Raw genomic sequence first — 18,492 nt, forward strand, 5'->3', positions numbered from 1 at the left:
CACTGTGTCCCTTGTGGGTTTAGTCCTTAAGAGACCCACCAGCTTTGACAGCTTCTGCCCCCACCCTCGTGGAAACCAACCACCACGTGAAGAAGCTTGCGACAGTCTGTGAATGTCGAGAACCCCCTGGAGGATACTCAAGGCTCCCTGGTGACAGCCCCCAATGTCAGTGGAGCCATCTTGGACATTCCAGCCCTGGCTGGGTTCCCAGAAGAATGTAGCTACGTTAGGGACCCCAGCTGCCCAACAGGATGGTGGTTTGTGATGCATCAGCAGATAGTTGAGATCGATGACGATAGATAGATAGATAGATAGATAGATAGATAGATAGATAGATAGATAGGGACATCAATCCATTGATGACCTATTGCCTGGACTCATTAGGGGTTGCAAAATGGGATTTTCTAATTTCTTCTTCATTGAGTAACTGGAAATCTGCTGAGAAAGGAGACGTTTTCCCCAAACGTCTTTATTTTCCCTGAGAGGATAAATATAAGAAAGGAAGGACAAACACTTGATGCTTTCCTTTCCTTTTGAATTTTCATTCGGCCCTCTAATTCCAATTGACCGTTGAAGTTCGTGGGCCTTTTGCTTTTACTGTTTTCATTTTTTTTAGTATCATTATGAGCCCTCGGATGTTTATAAGTTTAACCTATTTCAATCCTTTGCAGTTATAGCCTTACTGATACTCAAATTTTCCCTTCTTTGGCCCATGGTAGCCTCCTCCAGTTGGATCTATGTCCTTGTGACCTGACCCCATTTGTCTTGATAGCTTCCTTTCCTTCTGGCATAACAAGATGCCCCAGGTTCACCATATACTTTTCCTGCCCCAGACCTGGAGTCGGCCATTTCTCCAAGGAGTTCTAGTTCCTTTAGTGGGAAGTGGAACCTATTTATTCTTAATTTACATTCCATTCCAAGAAACTTAGAAATTAGATTTCCCAGCCCCAGATACTTAGAAATATCACATTAGAAATGGGCTGCTAAATCTTGTATTCAACATCGAAAATTTATGTGATCAGGAGAAACATACTTAACCCTCTATGGCTGTTCTTCTCATTTGTAAAATTAGGGTAATGATAGTACCTATCTCATTTTTGTGAGCTAATACTTTAAAAATTCTTGGAAATAATACCTGGGGAGTACTGATAAGTACTGGCTGCTATTATTATTGTTGTTGTTGCTATTAATTTATCCTATTTAAGGAGAGCTTATCACTCAGGATTTTCATAGGTATTTGAACATTCTGTGCATTTAACATGTTCTTTTAATTAACTGCCACTTTATTTGCATATGCCTTTATTTGCATATAGATATTTGTGGACCGTATGTACAGTTCCTCTGTGTGTGGTCTTACATACGTCTTGTTATACCTTCTGTTTTGCTTACGTTTTTAATTCGTCATGTTTCTGAGATTTATTATACATATATAAGTGGACCTAGTTCATTTGTTTCTGAGTTCCAGAAAGATTTACAGGCATGTACCTTCTTTTTTATGTTCTCCCTTTGATGTCCATTTAGGTTGATTTAGCCTTTTGCCTTTCCCAACAAAGCTGTGACGAACAACTTTATATTCCTTTTTGTACCTATGTGAAGGTTTCTTGGACATGTGTACATAGAAATAGGATGACCTACTTGGAGGATATATGTGGTCTCAATTTCATTTAACCCTGCCAGATTGAATATCTCTTGGAATGCTCTTTTGCTAGTCTAGGTTAAACTGATAAATTTCTGGTCTTAACAATTTGCCTGTTTTTCCTTTTGGGATGTCTGCCTCTTGCAGATGGTAGGAATTCCTTATTTATTCCCAATAGGAATCCTCTGTCAGTTATGTACATTAAGAAGCACTGACGTATGCCATTATTAGCACAGTGTTAAGGCAGACTGCCGTGGCGCAAACACTTGGCTCCCCCAAGGTCACTAGCTTTGTGACTTTGCTCAAATTCCTTAACCCTTCTGAGGTTCAGTTTCCTCATCTATAAATTGGGATGGTAACAGTGACCTCCCTCATGGAAAACTATGAGGACTAAATGAGTCAAAGCATGCAAACTACTTAGAATGGAATCTGCACAAAGAAAGAACTCAGTTGTCTTTCGGAAATTTTAATATGCCTACAAACATTTCAGACATACACAGACATTTTCACTAATTTTTTTTTAACTGTGTTCTAATCGTTTGATCCTACCCTTATACTCACTCAACTCCCCTCATGCTCCCTGATGGAATTTTGTGTTCTTTGGGTCAAGAACCATGTCTTGGTAGATTTTTGTTTCCAAGTGTTTAATAAACAGCCTATCCCATAAAAAAAGAAAGAAAGAAAGAAAGAAATGGGCTGCTAGAGACATACACTCATGGCTGTGAGAGCGAAAGCTAATAGCCTATTAATAGGAGAAAACTGGAAAAAATATTATGAAAGGCAGACATAAGAACTCAAAAATTTCAGCCATCTGGCCCAGCTCCAAACTTGCATTCTCCAAAAAGAGATCTTTGGTGTTCCCATTTGAAGCTAATCTCGTCTTCCAGCCTTTCCTTACGTTTTATTTATATCTCTATTATAATATTTATCAAGTTGTTCTTGTCTAGGTCTGTTTGTCTAGATTAGTATCCCAGACGCCCATTCAAATCATCTAAGGAGCTGTTTATTTTTAAAAATATTCTAATTGAGATATCATTGACATATAACATTGTATTAGCTTTAGGTGCTCACCATGGTAATTTGATGTATGTATATATTGCAAAAGGATTACCAGAATAAGTCTAGTTAACATCCATCACCACACATAGTTATAATGTTTTTTCTTGTAAGGAGAACTTCGAAGATCTATTCTCTTAGCAACTTTCAAATATGCAGGGCAGGATTATTAACTGTAGTCACCACGTTACATCCCCAGCACTTAGTTATCTCATATCTGGAAGTTTGTACCTTTTGACCCCTTCTTCCATTTCATGCAGCCCCATGTCTTCTGCCTCTGGCAATTGCCAATCTATTCTCTGTGACTCAGTTGGGTTTTTTTTTTTTTTTTAGATTCCACATATAGGTGAGCTCATACAGTTAAAAAAGAATAAAATAAAATTAAAAAATGTTATCTGGGTCCCATTCCCAGAGAGTCATATTTAACTGGTCTGAGATGGGGTCATCTATATATTCTTTTTTATTTTAAATATATTTATTTATTTATCCTTGGCTACGTCGGGTCTTCATTGCCGCGCGCGGGCTTTCTCTAGTTGCGTCGAGCCGGGGCTACTCTTCATTGCGGTGTGTGTGCTTCTCATTGTGGTGGCTTCTCGTTGCGGAGCACGGGCTCTAGGCACGCTGGCTGCAGTAGTTGTGGCACGAGGGCTCAGTAGTTGTGGTGCATGGGCTTAGTTGCTCCTCGGCATGTGGAATCTTCCTGGACCAGGGCTTGAACCCGTGTCCCCTGAATTGGCAGGCAGTTTCTTAACCACTGCACCACCAGGGAAGTCCCCTCTACATATTCTTAAAACTTGCCAGATGATTCTGATAGACAGCCAGGGAGGGCTGAGAGTCACTGGTCTAGCCCATAACCCTGGAAGGGTGGAGACCTGCTAAGTCATCCTGTATCTCCCAGTGCCACATTACCCAGAACTGCCATTCAATAAATGCTTGTTGTGAGTAGGAATCTTGAATCAAAAATGGTTAATCAGGGAATTCCCTGGTGGTCCAGTGGTTAGGACTCTGTCTTCCACTGCCAAGGGCCTGGGTTCAGTCCCTGGTTGGGGAACTAAGAATCCTGCAAGCCGCATGGCGCGGCCAAAACAAAACAAAAAAATGGTCAATCATTTACAAGATAACAAATCGGAGAATGTGTCCCGTCCCATCCCCTCAAAGGACTGGACCCAGAGCCATCTGAGAAATCTGGCTCTTCAGAGCAATGTGTTCAGATGTGTTCAGATAGCTCAGTAATTTTTACTTAGGAAAAAATTACTATACTGTATCGCTGAAGCCTTTATCCCGAAACATTAAATCTCCAGTTAGAAGGGTAGTTTAGAAAGACTCCCACAGGTGCAGTGTTGGGATCCTCATGTAGACAGTATAAAGTGGGAGGCATGATCATGTGGCTTGAGGATGAAGCTACCGTGATGTGACTGATGACCAACAGTAGGTTTTCTGAGCCATGGTGATTGTCATGGTGGCACGTAATCCCAGCTGCCCCTGAATGTGGCTCATTGGAACTCCTGGTGGGAAGGGAATAAATGTAACTTGTGCAGCACACATTTCTGTATTCCCTCAGCCCCTAGCAGTGTGTTAGACGTAGGACATAATAAATAAGTGTTAAATCTTTTAGAAAGGAACTGCTCGTGTGCCTTCTTGTATGAGGACCGTATCTAACCTCAGTGAGGGCCACATATTTTGACTGTTCTCATTAACATGATACAGCTACAAAGGCATTGAAAATATGATCCTTTCTATTTTAGGCATAACAAAGAACTACAATTTTCTCTAAAAATAACCTAGATTGGAATTTTCTTCCACCCATGAGAGCGCTATGTTTATGAACACACAGTCCCAAGACCTGTGTCAACAACATTCTAAAACAATGCTTCACTTTGATAATCACATATAATAAGCATTTGGTTCCTTAAGCTTTCGTTAGTTTGGGAAATTGTTTTTTATCCTAACAAAGCGAGGATCTTTTTTTTCCCCATAAAACACAACCCATCTGATCAACAACAGTCCAATCCTGGGTGCCTACAGAGGGACAAGATGTAAATTATGGAGAATAGCACCCCATGCCCTGAAACTGGCCCAGGCCTAGAGGGTCCAAGACTCCAGCATAAGCGCCACACATATCAGACCTGGTCCTGAAAACAGCCCTATTTTCAATGCATATATATATATATATATATATATATATATATATATATATTTCCAATCCCTAGACGCAGAATAGCTTATGATAAACTCTAGAGCTAAAGTAAAGCCTTGAAATGAAATTGAGCAGCTGTGGTCTTTTAGAAGAATTTTCTGGAGCTATTCTGTGTGTGGATCAAGAACATGACCTGGAGATGAAACTTGGTGCAGTCGCTGTGCAGAACTGTATGGAGGGTCCTCAAAAAACTACAACTAGAGTGGCCATGTAGCAATCCCACTCCTGGGCATATATCCAGACAAAACTATAATTCAAAAAGATACATGCACCCCTATGTTCATAGCAGCAGTATTTACAATAGCCAAGACCAGAAACAACTTAAATGTCCATCAACAAATGAATGGATAAAGAGATGTGGTGCATATATACAAGGGAGTACTACTCAGCCATAAAAAAGAATGAAATAATGCCATTTGCAGCAACATGTATGCAACTAGGATTATCATACTAAGTGAAGTCAGAAAAAGGAAGGCAAACATTATATGATATCACTTATATGTGGAATCTAAAATATGACACAAATGACTTATCTGTGAAACAGATAACAGAAACCGACTCACAGACATAGAGAACAGACTTGTGGTTGCCAAGGGGGAGGGAGGGTGGGGGAAGGATGTATTGAGAGTTTTGGATTAGCAGATGCAAACTATTATATATAGAATGGTCCTACTGTATAGCACAGGGAACTGTATTCAATATCCTGTGATAAACCATAATGAAAAAGAATATGAAAAAGAATATATATATCTAACTGAGTCACTTTGTTGTACAGTAGAAATTAACACAAAATTGTAAGTCAACTACATGTCAATAAAATAAATTAAAAAACAAAAGCACTTGACCAATCTAAAGTCCAAGTCACATGATGCAGAATGAGCTACTTCTAAGTGGAGAACGAGAGCTTTATTTATCAGTTATCTATCCTTCAGGAATCCTCAGGAAGGTGAGCATAGATTTGCCATGTGACTCCCAGACACTCTCTTAAAAGCAAGTTCTTATTTCTTTAGTGCCCTTCAACCAGGTGAGGTGTTCGACAGGTGTAGGAGCCGTCACGTTACCTGGTAGGGTGGGGCTCAGGACGCTATACATCCTGCAGTGTATAGGACAATCCCTCACACCAAAGAACTGTCTAACCGACTTACTGGTAGCACCTCCTCTGAGCTTAATAATTAAGTTGCTTAATTACTGAGTTGGAAATTAAGACATTAAGACCCCCACTGCTTATTTACCTCTTCTGCTGTAGGCAGGTCGCGATCATCTGTTTAGTACATTATTGAACAGACAGCCAAGCCCATCTGGAGAAAGGAGGGAACAATATATTTATCCCCCAAGGAGAGGACCATCCATTGGTGGGACATACTCATCAGGATCTGTCTTTAGCTGAGGCCACAGTTCAGCATTTAGAGACATTTAGGGGATACAACACTTAATTCCACCTTCTACTCAGCCCGTAGTCTGAATTTGAGGATAGCGATAAGAAAATCTAGAAATTAACTTCAGCAAAACTATGCCAACAAAAACAAAATCAAACCAAAAGCAAGTCCAGCACTAGGCAAATGTAATGGAGACAGTCTGGAAAATTATCAGATGAATTAAATGACTGAATGCAACGACTATTTACATGAAAAATTCTTCTGGTAATGAAGGAAATTGGTCTAAATTCTCTTCTATGGTTGATAGTTACTAAATTGTTCTGCTTATGAGGCAGAAGCTGTTGGTTTTTTGGTACTTTCAGTTTGTACCTAAAAATAAAAATGAGCGCCTATAAAGTCAAATGGAATTGCTGTCAGGAAGATACAACCCAAAGTGAAAGTCTTGAGATGCAGCGCTTTTGAGAGACTTGCCTCTGTTGGAATCCTACATTGTTTTCACCTGGTTCAGGCACACATGAGGAGGAATGTCCCCAGGGCGGCCTTTAGGTGGGAAACACATCCAGAATCCCAGCTAAATTCTGGGCTTTAAGGCAGTGCCCCAAATGTAAAGAGGTGAGGTGCATTTTGACTAAAGTACTAGAAGTCTAAGAATGTTATAAAAGTCTGCCCAAAATATGTAAACAAACACATCTTCATGTATTCATCGCGTATTTGTGGAGCCCTCCTGCATACCTATGCTAGGATGCCAATAGAACTAGAGGCTTTTGCCCAGTATGCATTCTGATTCCATCGAGCTGAACAAAAGGATAAGGAATGGAGGATGGGTGGCGACGGAGCAGACTGGCAGAAAACAGGAGAGAACGGACCAAGCAGGATGCAGGTGGATTGACTGCTTCCGTAATACAAATCGCCCTTGGAAACAGTCTTCCAGTTCTCAGCAAAGGCAGGTGGCTTAGGTATGTCCACAGGAAAGCCAGCAACATCTCCTGTTTTCTGGCACCTATGCTTTGAACAGCTTCTTGGTGCCCTGAAGGGTATCCTTCAGCTCTTCCTTGTTGCCCTACGAGATTCTGTGTTACAGAGAATCTCTTCCTGATTCTGTGTCTATCGTAAATACAGCTGTTGAAATACTCTTCCAGGATATATCTGAGGACATGGTGGAATTGGGATAATACTTTCCAGGACCAGGATATAAACTGCAGGCCATAATAAGATGGCTGGGATGCTCTATGAGGCAGAATCTATTATCTGTGTACAAGAGGCTGTGACTGAAATGAATGGAGACCCAGCACAGGGCACTTCCATCTTTGGAAGTGTCTGACGTTACTAAATACTCTGTGAGTCCAGGAAGCAGCATGGAGTCCATGTGCATGTTTCCCTACAGAGTTCAGGAATCAGGAATGAAGCTGACTCTCTGGGTCTTCCATTGTCCTGGGTAAAAATGTCACAGTTATTGTAACAAAGGGCATCCTCCTAGACACAGAGCTTCCAGAAATCTCTGCAGACCACGAGCACTATTTTGCAGAGTAGGGTCATAGTGGAAATGCAACTCAGAAGTTTGGGCTCTCCTTTTTCTGGATATGTTAACTAGTTATTTTGGCAGAACAAGGCCTTCCTAAATGCTGAATCCTTTGGGGGAAATAGAAGAATATTCTCAGGACTTGAAATAGTTTGGTTAAATGCCTAAAATTGGTGATGGGGGTTAAGGCTGTCTTGGATTAAAGGGGCCTCTGCCCCTTCCTACTCCCTCTTTAGAAGGGACAGAGAAAGACAGAAAGGGAGTGATTTAATGGTACAGGAGATACCATATACTTCTACTTCATGACGAGGTTTTTTTGTTTTTTGTTTTTTTTCCACTAAAGACAAAACATCTCTCATGGCAGGATGTAGTTGCTTTCACTCTTACTGAGGCCATTGAAAAGCAAAAATATTCAAACAATTAAGCAAAGATAGAGCCAAGGGGCTGTGTCTATTACTTCAGCAGTGGCATCTGGGGAGGTTTGGCTAGAGTGAGAGGTCATCTGGGTAGGAGGTAGCCCAGAAGGTCTGCACAAGGGAAGATCTCGCTTTAACACACACACACACACACACACACACTCTCTCTCTCTCTCTCTCTCTCTCTCTCTCTCTCAGTCTATTTCCTGTCTGCTGTCCCACTGGCCATTTACCCAAGGCAGTCTCTACACCGTAAAATTAAGTTATCACAGACTTGTAGTTCAGATGCCTCAAGACCCAAAACAATTGGAGGAATGATCCCATCAGTTAACAGATTTCACATCCACTCCCCTCCCACACTTATCTCAAGGAAAAGACAGCAACAGATATATCTGGTTGGCCAGCCAACTGTCAGTCAAGTTAGCCTCCAAAAATTTTTTTTAATTTACTGGTTAATGATTCTACACATAGGCATACACAATTATCTATAGATTCTGAGAAGAGATACCCATTACGTGATTGTTTTCCTGGAGGAAGGCGCCTAAGGAAGAAGTCCTCAGGTTATGTCCCTACATTCTGATGTGGCCCTTCTTGACCTGGCTTCCAGCCTATATTAGCACAGATTCGACTTGGAATTCAAATAGGTCAAGGATTAGACTGACCTCATCCACTGTAAGTATTAGCTGTCCTGGCTTGTCTCAGGTTCTTGAGAAGAGGGTAGTCAGGTTCCATGTCCACTGAGTTCTGGATCCATCCAAGTTTGCATCTTGGCTGCTTAAACTTCTTTGATATTTAGAAAGGTCTCACATCCCACTGGCAAGTTCACCTTGGTCAAAACAAAGGTAGGTGTAGGAGCAGAGAGAAATTGTTCCGGAGTCCTCTCATGAAGAGCTGCTGCACCCCTGTGGTATTGGAGGCATCAATTCGCTGATTTGGAAGAGTTACATTGGAAGAGGCTAATCCCAAGGTAGGGGTAAGCGGGTTCTTCTCTTCCTCCTGCTGATTTAAAGAGGTCTGTTATCGGAGGAACTTGAAAGGAAAAAATGGGAAGTGGGTCGTGTAGCTGACACTCGCGGCACACCACGCCACATCCTTTGTCCACCTAGCTTTGGCACATCTGTGATGAACGGGTCTGTGCATACAATTTCTCAGAGCCCCTCTACTTTGCTGGTTTTGAGTTTTCTCTAAAACTATGGAAATCTGCTCCAAAATCGTTTCAACTATTCACAATCCACATGTATGCTGGAGTTAAGACTCCTAGGGTCAGCCTTCAAATAACTGGGAACCGAGGCCAGCGTATAAATGGCAGACTCCCCAACTCCTGGTGGGACAATTTTGAGTTGCATTTCACACAGTTCATCAGAGGTCCCCAGTGGGATTGACCCTTCGTGTCTCACTTTCCCCACTCCCTCATTTCTGCTTCCAGGAATCACCTCCCGAATCAACTACGTGCACCCAAGCGTCCTTGGCCCTGACTCTCCTTCAGGGCATCACCGTCAGGGCATCTCCAGGAGTGTGGCATTTGTTCAGGGTATCAGCTGAGACTCCTCCAGCTGAAATTGGCAGGGAATCCAACAAAATGTATATATATATATTTTTTAAAATAAATTTATTTTTGGCTGCGTTGGGTCTTTGTTGCTGCGCAAGGGCTTTCTCTAATTGCAACGAGCGGGGGCTACTCTTTGTTGCAGTGAGTGGGCTTCTCATTGCGGTGGCTTCTCTTGTTGCAGAGCATGGTCTCTAGGCACGCAGGCTTCAGTAGTTGTGGCACATGGGCTCGTAGTTGTGGCTTGAGGGCTCTAGAGCGCAGGCTCAGTAGTTGTGGTACACGGGCTTAGTTGCTCTGCAGCATGTGAGATCTTCCCGGACCAGGGCTCGAACCCGTGTCTCCTGCATTGGCAGGAGGATTCTTAACCACTGCCCCACCAGGGAAGTCCCCAAAATGTATATTTTGATAGATTGGAATGTATTGGCTCATTTACCTGAAAAATCTAAGGCTAGAGTTGATTTCAGGTACTGTGATGTAGAGATTTAAAATATGACATCAAGATACAGAATCGCTATCTTTTTCCTGTGTTCTGCTGTCCTCCGTATGTTGGCTTTATCCTCAAATAAACTCTCCCTCTGTGGTCAGAAGGGGGCTATAGCAGTTCCAGGCTTTCTCTTATTTAAGCTTCAATTCCAGCTAGAAACAGCAGGAATATCTTTCCCAGAGATTCCAGAAGTCTCACTGTGTTTCTTTGGCTTCGCCTGGGTCATGTGCAGATGGGGAATTGGATGCCCCAACTCTACATGTGGATATGTAATCAAGGGAATGGGGAAGGGATGACCTCCCAGAGGGAAGTCACACATGGCTGTCAGAATAAAGGTAAATGGTTGCTGAGTGGCAAAAAAACAACTGAAATCCATTACCGTCCACTCCTCTGGGCTGACCAGAATGCATGCGTGTGCACAGCCCCACACACGCACGTGCGCGCGCACGCGCACACACACACACACACACACACCCTTCCTCCCATACTTTGTAAAGTCGCCACGTCTACTTAAAATACATTCACCACTTCTCCAAAAGAAGATCATCTAAATCTAATCTAGCACCAAGCCTAGAATCTCTGGAAGGTATGCAGTCTTATCAGTCAAGGCAAATTGTCATGCCTCGTAACCTGATAGTCTACAGCTAAATGATCATTTTAGCAACCCCTGACACACTCAATACTATACAAAGGTGGGGAGAGAACAAGATAACTGCTGTGAAACCACCTTTTGAGAAACGCAAGAATTGGAAATAACTCAGTGTTCACCAATCTAAAGCACATGTCCTGTCCAGCTGGACAGGGGTAGCAAGGCTCCCTTCCTGGCACTGGACTTTGATCATCGGTTAGTCAATCTGGATAGCCCTGGGAGACCCATCTTCGCCTATTTTCTTCCATGGCCCATGCTTTCTCCCTCTTTTTTTTTATGGAAGTATAGTTAATTTACAATGTTGTGTTAGTGTCAAGTGTATATCAAAGTGATTCAGTTATACATATACATATATATATATTCTTTTTCAGATTCTTTTCCATTATAGGTTAGTACAAGATATTGAGTTTACTTCCCTGTGCTCTACAGTAGGTCCTTGTTGTTTATCTATTTTATGTATAGTAGTGTATGTATGTCAATCCTGAACTCCTAATTTCTCTCCCCCCGCCCCCCTTTCCCCTTGGTAACCATAAGTTTGTTTTCTATGTCTGTGAGTCTATTTCTGTTTTGTAAATAAGTTCATTTGTATCATTTTTTTAGATTTCACAAGTAAGCGATATCATATGGTATTTGTCTTTCTCTGTCTGACTTCACTTCATATGATAACCTCTAGGTCTGTCCATGTTGCTGCAAATGGCATTATTTCATTGTTTTTTATGGCTGAGTAATATTCCATTGTGTATACGTACCACACCTTCTTTATCCATTCCTCTGTTGATGGACACTTAGATTGCTTCCATGTCTTGGCTATTGTGAATAGTGCTGCTGTGAACACTGGGGTGCATGTATCTTTTCGAGCTTTGTCTCTCTTGGAAGATCTCCTTGCCTGTTACTGTCCATAGTCACATCTGAGAAGGTCTTAAGAGGTAAAGCCTGACTCAAAGGCTATACCCTATCAACTCATTTCTTAGTGACATGAATTTAGGTCTGGGGAGTATCTTCAAAAGTAAGCAATCACAAATTGTACCTGGACTAAGCTTGTACTTTTATTGTAAGCCCTCGTGGTAGACCACAAAAAGGAACCACTACGCTCCGACACCTGAAACTGTTCCTACCAAATCTCCTGGTGTTACCCTTAGTTGTCCGTGGTGTGAGGGTCAGCACACAGCAGGCAAAAATGTGATCAGCACTCACTACCACTTAACAAGTACTGACACCTTTACAACCTGGGAAAGAGGATTCCTTATGACTTCCACTCAACATTAACTCAGCCAATTCCCTGTTCAAGAACCTGCTACTCACTTGCTAATTCTTACTCCTGGTACTAATTTATCTATCGCTCATTTATTCAACAAATACTTCTTGAGTACCTATTATGTGCCAACCATTTGTTGTTAGTTCTATGGACACAGTGGTAAATCAGGTAGACAAGATGCCTGCTTACATGGAATATATAGTTAGAATTCAATCAGTTCCAAAAGGCCAAATATCCAACCCAAATAGGCGTACGCAAAAAAAAAAAAATGTAATTTATTAGCTAAGATAACTGAAAAGTTCAGGGGTAGTACTGTCCTCAAGCGTAGCTGGATGTAAATGCCAGACAGTGTTGCCAGGACCCAGTTTCTCTTCATCACACAGTTACTGGACCTAGCCTATTCTGTGTTTTGGCCTTATTTTCAGACAGTCTCTCTCTTCCTGATCACAAGATGTCTACAGAAGATCTAGACTGTATATCTTCCAGGCTTTCAGCCCAATAGGATTTCATTTTATTTACTTTGATTGAGTCATATTGGGTCCCTGGCCAGGGAACTGAGACACCCTGATTGGCCAGACTTGAGTCATATGTTCTGTACCTCAAAGGAGCCAAAACCACCAAAAGTAGATGGAATGAAAGTGGATTACGGGTGGTTCCCCAGAGCAGTACTGGGGTGTGGTTATCAGAGAAGAGTGAATGGATACTGAACGGCAAAACCCATCCACCAGATCCAAAGGAGTGTGGATGTCCTGACTCATGTACACATCCGACCCAGGGTCTCCAGGAGTTGACCAGGAGTTGGTGGTACTCCGTCCAGCTGAGAAATATCTGAATCAGTGATTCCTAAGAGGCCAGGAAGTACATGAAGTTCAAGTCCCGATTCTGGAAGCTGTTGAAAGAAGGTATGGGCATTGCATATGCCAAAGAGCCTGCCAACTGCCCTGAGCTTGTCTGCAGAGCCCTCTCCACTCATCACTCCCTGAGATCTGGGTGAGGTTATGTGTCCCTAAGATTCAGTTTTACAAAGGCTTGGGCTCTCAAAATTGCTCCAGAAGATTGGAGATTGGAGGGGAGGGGAGAAGAAAGGCTGTAATTCCATATTACCCGACTTCTCAAACTTACTGCCAAGAATTACTCAAAGCTAGAGAATAACAGGATAACAAGATATGGATATGACACATCTTTTCATAAAATATATTTTGCTCAATAAAAAATAATTTAAAACATGACTTATATAATAAACAGATGTATAATGGAATAGAATGCAAAATTTACATTCATTTTTAGATCAACCATAACACTTCAAAGACATTTTCAAGCTTGCTATGAATACTCAAAGGAAAATAACTTGCATAATGGAGAGAGAATAAAAAACAAAACAAAACAAAAAAACCTCTTTTCCCCAGACAGAGATTAGGAAGCATGATCCTTATCTAAGAAGTTAATCCAGTCTCTCTAAGTAGAAAATTCAGCATACTGGCAAGGTCTTTTTAGTAGCCAAGGGAGCAGCCCCTGAGTACGGCTGAGTAATGGCCCTGTTTATTATCCCCAGCAGACTCCCTGGGAAACAATTTGAAATCCAAAGTGAACTTATTCCTTTGTGAATAAGTAGGCCTTGCAATTACAGAATCATGAGGAAAGTATTAATCTCTTTCTGCTAGGCAATCAGGAAAATAAATATGCACTTTCACAACTCACACCGGTGGCAGGGCACAAAGGAGAGCAGCCTTGGAGAGTCCGCCAGGACTGTCTCATAGAAGACTCTGACACAGGATATGGTGAAGCCATGGTATCAAAGTCTATTGCCTGGGCAAATCTGGGGGCTTGGAGTAGCAAAGACCCAGAGCCCCTAGGATGCTATTTCTAGATTGACTTACTAAGGCTTTGGGAAGGTACTGCTGGGAGGAGAAAGGTGTATTCTGGGGCATAACAATCCCTGTGATTGGGTTTCCCAAATAGCAGGCAGAGAGTCGAGGTGGAGCTTGGAGGGAGGAGGCATAGGGCACAGAGGGCTGGGGGCCTGAGGGCAGAAACTGGGTGCCTCAGAACAGAGCCCCCTGCCGGATGCTGACTACCTTGCATGCTTGTCCTTAGACCATGGGCAACGTCAGCACACGGTTTGCAAGTCTTTTCACTATATGTTGCCATTCCCTTTCGTTTTCCCCAGTCCTGCAATAAAAGTTGATCTGCCCAGATAGCAACGTGTGAAAGGCTGTAAAGAGAAGCTCCACAGAGCTACAAAGAGGGGTGTGAGGCCTGTCTTACTAGAGTAGAAACAGATGGAGAAATGAGGTGGCCGCCCAGCTCCCAATTCCCACTGTGATCATGTTGGCCCTCCTTTCTTCTTTGGGAATGTTGCTTTGCTCTAACAGGTGGTCCACATGTGAGATGCAGGGTGCCACCCCCATGTCACATGAGTCCAAGGGGAGCTCTGGCCCAGGGTGCAAGCCAGGTCAATCAGAAATCTCACCCAGTTTTGATCAGCAGAAGCTAGAAGAAGCCCTTTCCTCTCAGAGGGAAAAGAGGGGAAGATGTGTGTGAGAGCGGCAGCCATGATTCAAACCCTAGGGAGAAGAATAATTTAGGAGAACGAAGGGATGCAGGAAGAAGGAGGGGAAAGAGGGAGCCCTCGTTCTGGGCATCCCTGCTCTTTCTACCGTTTGCTTATATGATTCAATGTATTCCACCTTTTCCTAGGCTGGTTGATATTGGATAATTATCTCTTAAAAGCAAAGATCCTGTTCAATCAGTGTCCCTTACACAACATGCACACATGCATGCTTACATACACACACACTCATGCACACTGCAGATAATGGGTGTCTGAGACCAATGGTGAAGTAATTAGAGCCTAAAGTAGAAAAGATGGCAATATAGCTTTAAGAAGTCAGATGAACACCTTGGGAACAGATAGGAGACATCCATCCCTCTTTCCCAAATACTATGAAGGGGAGAGATTTTTTAAAGATGGGAAAATTGATAGTTTAGGTCTGCAAGTTCCAGAGCCGGAACTAGAACACAAGCTTTGGGACATCTAGACTAGAACTCTTTCTACAACATCAAGTGGACTCCACAAGTTAAAAGGAATTTTGAATGGTAATAAAAATGTGTGTTTATAGTAATAATTTCTCCAAAAAATTATAATAATCATTAAAATATACCTCAGGCTAACTTTTACATCTAAGGCTTCAGAGTAGATTTGGAGTTTTACAACATGGAATCATCATCTAAGTAAACTCTGACATTCCTGAGAAGTTGCTTAGAAGAATCACCTTTCAAATATTAAAACCAAGATATCGATCTCTTCCTGAATGTTTCCCAGGAAATCAGAGCTCAGATTCTATTACAGAAGAAAGGTAACTAAGGGAGGCTACTATGGATTGACTTATGCCCCTCCCCAAATTTGTATGTTGAAACCCTGACCCCCAACATGATGGTATCTGGAAACGGGCCTTTGGGAGGTAATTATGGTTAGAGGAGGTTATGAGGGTGGAGCCCTCATGATGGGATTAGTGCCCTTGTAAGAAGAGGAAGAGATCTCTGTCTCCCTCTTTCTCTCTCTCTCCCTCTTTCTGCAGTCTAAGGACAACCCAACAAGACAGCCGTCTACAAGCCAAGAAGAGAGTTCTCGTCAGGAACTGAATTGGCTGGCACTTTGATTTTGGACTTCCAGCCTCCAGAACTGCAAGATATAAATGTCTGTTGTTTAAGCCACCAGTCTGTGGGACTTTGGTCTGGCAGCCAAGCTGACAAACACAGAGGCCAAGATCACAGATACTGCAACCCCCTGTCCCAGGTTTCCTAATTTCCAGTCTGGATTTCCAGGAGGCTATCACATTGTCAGGTAAGGCTCCAGTCTACATGCCCCCTCTTCTTTGTTTCAGAAAGGAAACAGATAGAAATGGATTGTCCCTGAGGGTCTGGGTGTGGTAACCTACGAAGGTCCTTACAGAACCCTGAGACACATCTGGTATAGAACCTTGAGTCCTCAGTGGCCTTCTTCCTAATAATTCTTTACGTAGCTAATAACTTGAGCAGTTAGATTTTTTTTAAATATGAAACATTGCTATAGACAAGATCCATTCTCATGGGAAAGGAAAAATCTATAAAATTAGAGCCGCAACCTCCCGGTTCAGAGAGTTCCTTTTCAGAACCTGTCAGAATACTACCTTACATACCAAAAGGATGCTTTTTATTCTATTGTGGAGAAGTGGGAGGTTGATTTTTTTAAAAAAAGGATTAAGTACTAAACCATGAACAAATCACTTTAGTCAAAAATCTTTTTTTTAAAGAGATGAAATAATTAGAATGGTATGGGTAGCCTGCTCTGCTAGCTTAAAGCTTGAGTCACTCTCCTGACCTTGAGTGCTCATTTGGAAGTGCAAAAATTATTTCTGAAAATTGACTGCAAACACAAGTAACAGAGGGGTAATGAACCATGAAAGTAATTCATTAAAAGAGTTCCCACTTAGTTGCACGTTTCCTATAGTAAAACGCTTTTAGAAAATTGCTCACATTATAGACTCAGATGCACTATTCGTTAAATCTTAATTTAAAAAAATTACAACCATGTACAGTTACCCTAAGATGCTGGCATCAGTGCAGTGTCCCATCCCCATCCATGAGAGCTAGTTTTCTGAGAGCCTAGGGCGTGGTTTAATTTGGAGAAATGTTAAGGCAAAAATAAGATGGGAAGGGAGAAACTGCAAGTAAATATATGAATGCCATTATAATAAGATTTTATACTCACAAAATGTAAGCATAACAACAACATAGGGAGTAAATAAATTACCAGTGATATTTTTTTATTGTGGCAAAAAAACACATAACATGAGATCTACTCTCTTAACCAATTTTTAAGTGTACAGTACAGTATTGTTTGTTTTTTTTTTAAGTCTTTATAGAATTTGTTACAATATTGCTTCTGTTTTATGCTTTGGTTTTTTTGGCTACTAGGCATGTGGGATCTTCACTCCCCAGCCAGGGATCAAGCCTGTACCCCGCAACCCCCTGCCCACAGTGGAAGGCGAAGTCTTAGCCACTGGACCGCCAGGGAAGTCCCAGTACAGTATTGTTTACTACAGGCATAATGGTAGTCCAGCAGATCTGTAGAACATTTTGTTTTGCAAATCTGAAACTCTGTACCCATTGAACAGCAACTTCCCATTTCCCTCTCCCCACAGCCCCTGGAAACCACCATTCTACTTTCTGTCTCTGAATTGTATTACTTTAGGAATTCATATAAGTGGAATCACACGCTATTTATCCTTTTGTAACTGGCTTATTTCACTTAGCACAATGTTCTCAAGGTTCATGCATGTTGTAGCATGTGTCAGAATTTCCTTCCTTTTTAAGGCTGAATAATATTCCAATGTGGGTATACACCAGAATTTCTTTTAACCGTTCATCTGCAGATGGACATTTATGTTGTTTCCACCTCTTGGCTATTGTGAATAATACTGCAATAAACATGGGAATGAACTATGTTTCCCAGATCCAGATTTCAATTCTTTTGGAGAAATAGCCAGAAGTGGGATCACTGGATCCTATGGTGGTTCTGTCTGTAACTTACCAATGATACTGTATACATATGAAATATTCATTTATGGTCTTCTGCTCTTAAGTTTCATTTATCGTGCTCTTAATCTTTTACAATCTCCCTTCTTCTGGTTTTAGTAAGATATTTGTTTTCTTTATTATGGATAATGAGCATGCAAAGTTTTTTGCCTTTTTTGTAACTAACGTTACAACATGGAATTTTTCATTCTTGCTCTGATTCTACAGACACGGAGTTACTTGGATGTTTGAGAAGCTTTGCATAGCCCTTACTCCCCCCCGCAGCATGGGTGAGTGGGTGTTTCTTCATATCCTGTCCCGCTGCCTGGAGTTACACAACTTGACCTGCCCAGCAGCCTTTCAAGGCAAATCAGGAGCTGTCAGCAGCTCTGATTAATACCGCAGCTCCCCTCTCCCAAAGAGAGCAGAATTTGTTTCAAGTCCCAATTACATGTTCCTCATCTTCCTTTCTTTCTCCCGAGTTTTAGTGGAAACTTCCTGATCTTTCATTCACTTTATCTTCCTTTTCTACTCCCAGCTTCCCAATTTTGTCCTTTTCTAACTCATAAACATGAAGAACAAAGTTCTTGCAGTTGAAAAAATGGTCCGCAGTAGTAAACCCCTGTGCGATGCAATAGTGGTGACGAAGGAATTACTCCTCTCCTCTGAAACCATATTTTAAAGAGGTCGATTGAAATGTGCAAGCAGCGGCGGCTAGGGGGCTCCACAAGCACCCGTATAGGCTACTTATTAGGGGTTAACTCCATTGCAAAGATCTCGAGAACCCACTGATAACAGA

This window comes from Lagenorhynchus albirostris, chromosome 10 (genome assembly GCF_949774975.1).
Source record: "Lagenorhynchus albirostris chromosome 10, mLagAlb1.1, whole genome shotgun sequence".
In the NCBI taxonomy this organism is placed as follows: domain Eukaryota; kingdom Metazoa; phylum Chordata; class Mammalia; order Artiodactyla; family Delphinidae; genus Lagenorhynchus; species Lagenorhynchus albirostris.